Source organism: Zootoca vivipara, chromosome Z1 (genome assembly GCF_965207765.1).
Source record: "Zootoca vivipara chromosome Z1, rZooViv2.hap1.1, whole genome shotgun sequence".
Taxonomy (NCBI): Eukaryota; Metazoa; Chordata; class Lepidosauria; order Squamata; family Lacertidae; genus Zootoca; species Zootoca vivipara.
Genome location: NC_142583.1, coordinates 8,991,232 through 8,997,723, shown reverse-complemented (window position 1 = coordinate 8,997,723; position 6,492 = coordinate 8,991,232). Strand labels below are relative to the sequence as shown.

General features: G+C 42.1%; 1 long non-coding RNA gene across 1 annotated transcript; it reads left to right on the top strand.

The window, feature by feature from the left end:
* Nucleotides 1–226: 226 nt before the first annotated feature.
* LOC148687279 (uncharacterized) lies at nucleotides 227–6,260 on the top strand. The gene is made up of 3 exons (XR_015947898.1): nucleotides 227–538; nucleotides 1,013–1,085; nucleotides 5,731–6,260. It is a non-coding gene; the product is annotated as an uncharacterized LOC148687279 (long non-coding RNA).
* The last annotated feature ends 232 nt before the right edge of the window (nucleotides 6,261–6,492 follow it).

Below are 6,492 nucleotides of genomic sequence, written 5' to 3'. Positions count from 1 at the left end.
ATGGAGATTGCAACCCCATATCTCTCACATGATCCCAGGTTACAACCCTCACATGTTAGCTACCAGAGAACAACAATCAGTTAGTTAATCATTAATTCTGTAAGGAGCTCAGAGTCCTTTGAGGGTGGCGGAACTTCTTTGTGGGAAAACCCCAGTGTCAGCAATACACATTTAGCCATTTTACATTTTAAACATTAATTTTAAACACATACAGTATGTGTGTGTGTGTGTGTGTGTGTGTGTGTGTGTGTGTGTACATTTTTCATTTCTTTGTGAATTAAACCATTACAGTGGAACCTCGTGTTACGGACGGATCCGTTCTGGAGGCCTGTCCATAATGTGAAATGCCCCAACTCGAAGCGTTGTGTCTGCGCAGGCGCAAAGCGCCATTTGGTGTTTCTGCGCACATGTGAAGCGCAATTTAGCATTTCTGCGCAGGCGCGAGCGGCGAAACCCGAAGTAACCCATTCCGGTACTTCCGGGTTGCCACGGGACATTTAACGCGAAAAGACGCAAGATGAAGCGGACGCAACACGAGGTATGACTGTATACTTAACATTGCCTTACTCTGAGTGACAGCAGCTCTCCAGGGTTTCAGGCAATTGGTCTTCACATTACTTGCCACCTGATCCTTTTAATGGGAAATGCCAAGTGTTTAGCATGGGACCTTTCTGTGCAAATCAGATCCTTTGGTACTGAACCTGGCTAGGTTTCAGCTCCTGATTGCCAGGTTTCCATTCATTCCCCACAGCAATGTGCCACAGTTCTGTGCTTTCTCTTGCCCCAAATGCTGCTATTTTGTAAAACGAATAGATCATAGGATTGTAGAGTTGGGAAAGACCCAAGGGTCATCTAGTTCAACCCCCTGCAATGCAGGACTCTCAACACGTGGCTCCCTGTCCAACAGATGGTGACTTTGCTTCTTTTGCTCCTATACCTGAGGAAACAGAACAAAAATATGACACCATGTGAATTAGTAAATTTTGTCTAAGCTTCATTTTTATTCTTCCAGAGTCTTGGGGCACTGGCTGTAATGGTCTTTGTCTTCCCTTAAAGTACCAAAAAGACCCTCTACTGCATTTAAGGTGAGTAATTACCCAAACCCAGGTGGCGCTGTGGGTTAAACCACTGAGCCTAGGGCTTGCTGATCAGAAGGTCAGCGGTTCGAATCCCTGTGACGGGGTGACCTAGCAGTTCGAAAGCACATCAAAATGCAAGTAGATAAATAGGAACCGCTACAGCGGGAAGGTAAACGGCGTTTCCATGTGCTGCTCTGGTTTGCCAGAAGTGGCTTTGTCATGCTGGCCACATGACCTGGAAGCTATACGCCGGCTCCCTCAGCCAATAATGCGAGATGAGCGCGCAACCCCAGAGTCGGTCACGACTGGACCTAATGGTCAGGGGCCCCTTTACCTAATTACCCAAACAGAAAATAAACAAAAAAATACTCCAAAATCTGAATCATACATTTTGAATACACTATCTATTTTGGAAAGATTTGTTGTTGTTTAGTCGTTTAGTTGTGTCCGACTCTTCATGACCCCATGGACCAGAGCACACCAGGCACTCCTGTCTTCCACTGCCTCTTGCAGTTTGGTCAAACTCATGTTCGTAGCTTCGAGAACACTGTCCAACCATCTCGTCCTCCGTCGTCCCCTTCTCCTAGTGCCCTCCATCTTTCCCAACATCAGGGTCTTTTCCAGGGAGTCTTCTCTTCTCATGAAGTGGCCAAAGTATTGGAGCCTCAGCTTCAGGATCTGTCCTTCCAGTGAGCACTCAGGAAAAGATAGAGATTGGCTAATAAAATGCAGTAGGCAATTTTTGTATTGGTCTCCACAAAGACGAATTCAGGTAGTATCCCCAAAAGCTCTCAAAAAGTCGAAACAAAGCTGAGATGGCATTGCTAATTCAGATGATGGCATCTTTTTGTTCTTTTTCCTCTAGCATGGGTGGAAAGGACAATATTGGTGGTAATCTGGAACTTCCTGTCTTTTATCAGTATGTGGCACAGCCCCAATGTTATTTAAGCATCACTCCTGGAAACTCATGGATTTAAGCAGCCGGATGAGTCAGATCTGGAAGTCAATAAAGCTTATAGGACTATGTAATTGGTTGGCCTGAGGTGAATGGAAGCAAAAGGTTCTGACTACTGGCACTTGAGTAATGAGCTCAGCATTAGCTTGAACTTTTGAGTGTAAAATATATACGGTACATAGGAATTTAGCTGCAGTGACTCTTTTTGTGGAAGGGTTCGCTCTGGGTCTAAAGATCCACATAAAAGGTTTTTTTATTTAAAAAATAACAAAAAGCCTAACGCTATTCATACAGAAAAAAATTGTGATATAATGCATGATCTGACGCATTATACTACCAGTGGTGCCAATAAGGAGAGGAGACTGGAGAGCAGCATTGCACCCATGTTTTAAGTCATAGGTAGGCAAACTAAGGCCTGGGGGCCGGATCTGGGCCAATCGCCTTCTAAATCCGGCCTGTGGGCGGTCCGAGAATCCTTGTGTTTTTACATGCATCTCTGGGTTATTTGTGGAGCATAGGAATTTGTTCATTCCCCCCCCCCTCACAATATAGTCCGGGCCCCCACAAAGTCTGAGGGACAGTGGACTGGCCCCCAGCTGAAAAAGTTTGCTGACCCCTGTTTTAAGTCTTAAGTGAAGGCTCTCTAGATTAGGGACATCGATGTCTTTAGAAGAATTCCAGACTGGTTTTTAATACTGCAAATGTTTTGCTTTGTTTTTTAGTCACCAGATTTCTCCCTGAAAAGATAGATCTGGATTAAATGGGGTGAAAATATGGGCTGGCATTTTGATGCCAATGACCACAGTGTGGGTGTTTCCAAAAATCTGGGTGCACAAGGAGCACCCACCCCACAATGGGGAAGTCCTGCTGCTTGTTCTGCACTTATGGGTGAGAGCCATACCTGCCAAGTTTCTCTCTGAAAAATAAGGGACCGGACCGAAAGTAGCATGCCGGAAGTAGTGCAGCGGCCATTTTGGAACTGGGAGGAGCATGCTCAGAAGTGACTTTTGATGCTGTTGTGCCCAGTTCCAAAATGGCTGCCGCACCAGAAGTCGCGCTGCAGCCATTTTGGAACTGGGCAGAGCAGCATCAAAAGTCGCTTCTGAGCATGCTCTGCCCAGTTCCAAAATGGCTGCCGCGCCAGAATAAACCGGGGGAAAACAAAAAATCTGTTTTTTCCACTGGGGACAGCTGGGAAAACGGGGGTTTCCCGGGGAAAACGGGAGACTTGGCAGCTATGGTGAGAGCTGGTGAAGCATAAGAGTGTAAACCATGAGTTTTAAAGTCCCCACTTCAAATTCGTCTCACTCACAAACTCCCTGGGCAAGCCATTCTCTCTCTACATCATCTTCCAAAGAGCCATGTGGAAACAATAACCCCTACCTTAAAAGTTTGTTGTAACGATGATAACATTCTGCATGATTCTCAAAGCTGGTCAAATGACCACTTGCGATAAATGTGCTTTAAGTATATCGTTTGGATGTGGCCCTCATGTGCCCCTAGAAATCCCTACATTTTCAGGCTCTCCTTCCACACACGGACATCGTAAGTTTGACTAGTGAGGTATAAAAGAAAGGATCCAAGCATGAGAAATGTTCTTAAGTTCTGCTTCCTTTGAATTCCCCCTCCCTTACACTCTGAAATCACATTGCCTCCCTGTTCATATTGAAAACATAAACGATGCCCCCTGCATATTACTCCCATAATACAATTAAAGCAGTTTCAGTCTTTTGCAAATACATATTACCTGCTGCCTGCTAGTAGATAAATGCATGCTACCTAACAACCTTAAAAACAATAAACCATAAAGCTAAATTATTGTAGAAGTCAATTAGTATGCCAATTAGTCTATACTGCGAGCAATTCACATGGAGAGAAAAGAAATTCCCTATATTGTTTGCTGTCATACAAGGTGTCAATAAATGAACTCTTGTCATTTCAGATTCGCTAATAATTATAAGAGGGAATTTGACAAAGTATGATATGATTCCATAAAGCAGGGACATAAAATAGCTAACCACCAAAATGGTAAAAGCTTTTATATTCCAGAAGCTTTTAAAAGGGTACACGTGGTAATAGAGGTTCACATTGCAATAAGATAAATAAATCTAGAAATGCATATGCTTGATGGCAGTTTCATGTGGGTTCCTAAACAGGATTTTTACTGGAAATGTTTTTAGCGCTGAGAGAGAGAAAGATAATAATGTAATGGAGTAAAAGAGAAAGAAAAGGATGATCCATCAAGAACGAAAAACAAATGCAAAGTCTCACATTATTCTTGAGAGGATAAACAAAACAAAATAAAAACAAAAAACATGCAATAATAATCCATTCAAATCCATAAAGTTCACCACCTCAAAATAGAATTTACAACAAAAGGAGAGCAAACACTTTCAAACAATACTATGCAAATGCTGTGTGCTTCAGCAGCCATAACAGCTCACTGTGTCCGTCTGAGGCATGGGTAGGCAAACTAAGGCATCGGTAGGCAAACTAAAATGCATTTCTGTATTATTTGTGGGGCCTGCCTGGTGTTTTTACATGGGTAGAATGTGTCCTTTTTATTTAAAATGTATCTCTGGGTTATTTGTGGGGCCTGCCTGGTGTTTTTACATGAGTAGAATGTGTCCTTTTTATTTAAAATGCATCTCTGGGTTATTTGTGGGGCCTGCCTGGTGTTTTCACATGAGTAGAATGTGTGCTTTTATTTAAAATGCATCTCTGGGTTATTTGTGGGGCCTGCCTGGTGTTTTCACATGAGTAGAATGTGTGCTTTTATTTAAAATGCATCTCTGGGTTATTTGTGGGGCCTGCCTGGTGTTTTCACATGAGTAGAATGTGTGCTTTTATTTAAAATGCATCTCTGGGTTATTTGTGGGGCCTGCCTGGTGTTTTCACATGAGTAGAATGTGTGCTTTTATTTAAAATGCATCTCTGGGTTATTTGTGGGGCGTAGTAATTTGTCATTTCCCCCCCAAAAAAATATAGTTTGGCCCCCCACAAGGTCTGAGGGACAGTGGACTGGCCCTCTGCTGAAAAAGTTTGCTGACCCCTGGTCTAAGGCTACGTGGCTCTCTGTATGTACCATGAAACGCAGCATATTTTCCCTTCACGGTGGCTGGTCAGATGCTCCCCCAAAATCTACCGGTACAAGGACTCTTCCCCACTGGCTGCTCCACAGACTCTGCTATGCAGCTGTACCTTCCTTATGGCTGAGTCCTAGCCTTGCCACATTTTCCTTCACTTCCAGTCTGGGCCTTTGAAGAGACCCGTAGATTCAACTTTGTAATAATAACAGAGTTGGGCAACTCCCTACTCTATACCCTCCAACACCTCCTAGACAACAAAAATCCAGGACACAATCTCATACCCTTCAACATTTCTCCGATGAAAACAGGGACGTCCTAAGGAAAATCGGGACATTCTGGGATCAAATCAGAAACTGGGGTGGCATTAGTAAATCTGGAAGGTCTGAGCTCTGCACCCCGTGTGAAAGAGATGGTGAATGCTGATATCTTCCACCAGCCTTACATCCTTTTCCCAAAAGCATTGTTCCTGCCCACTCCCTTTGAATTTTCTCTCTCTACATGCGGCCCTAGAGTTCTGCATAGTGTGAGACCTCGTACTTTGTTTTGTGAAAGTTTGTTTGTCCTAATAAAGATATTGGTTTTCCTGTCATATTCCCAATTTGTTTAGGTTTCCACAAAAATTTGAGAGAAAAGCAGATGCTTACAGAAGTGGGATACAGATCTTCAGATTCATAATATAAGCATGTATATGTTTAAAAAAAAATGTTCATTGCAAGAAGTTTTTGAATTATTAAAATGTCATTTGATAAAAAGTTCATGTGCTGTTCTAAAAAGTTCCCCTTGCTTGATGGGAGAACAGGGAAAATATATTAAATAAAGGCAGTTTATAGCAAAGTTTGGCACACTTCTAAACTAATATTGAAAACTGCATGTGCTACTGAAATTACTGAGATTCTAAAACTTATATTCTGCATAATCATACCAACCTTGATGATACTGTCTGCATCTTTTTCGACAAGCTTTTCAGATAAGTTTTTTCAGTTTGATTTTTGTCTGTTGTTGTCCTCTGTATTGATTGCTGATTTTTTTCTTTTAATTTTAATATATTGCTGATGTTTTAAGATTTTTTTGTTATTTGTTGCCTTGAATTAGGAAAAAAATGCTAAGCTGTTTGAATTTGCGTGGTTTATGTTTGATTTTGATAGATTTCATAAATATACAAAATATTGTGAACTGTCAACTGTCAAATACTACTTATCGTTGCATGTTATTCATCAAATGCTGTCAGATTATTTTAAAAAGTACTATTATGTGTCGATTGTGAAATATTGTCAGACTCTACTGCAGTAGATCAAACCCTGTCAAGTGATTGTCAATAAGGTCAGTAATGGCAGACAAGCTTTCTGAAAATGCAGGATTCCCCCCACCA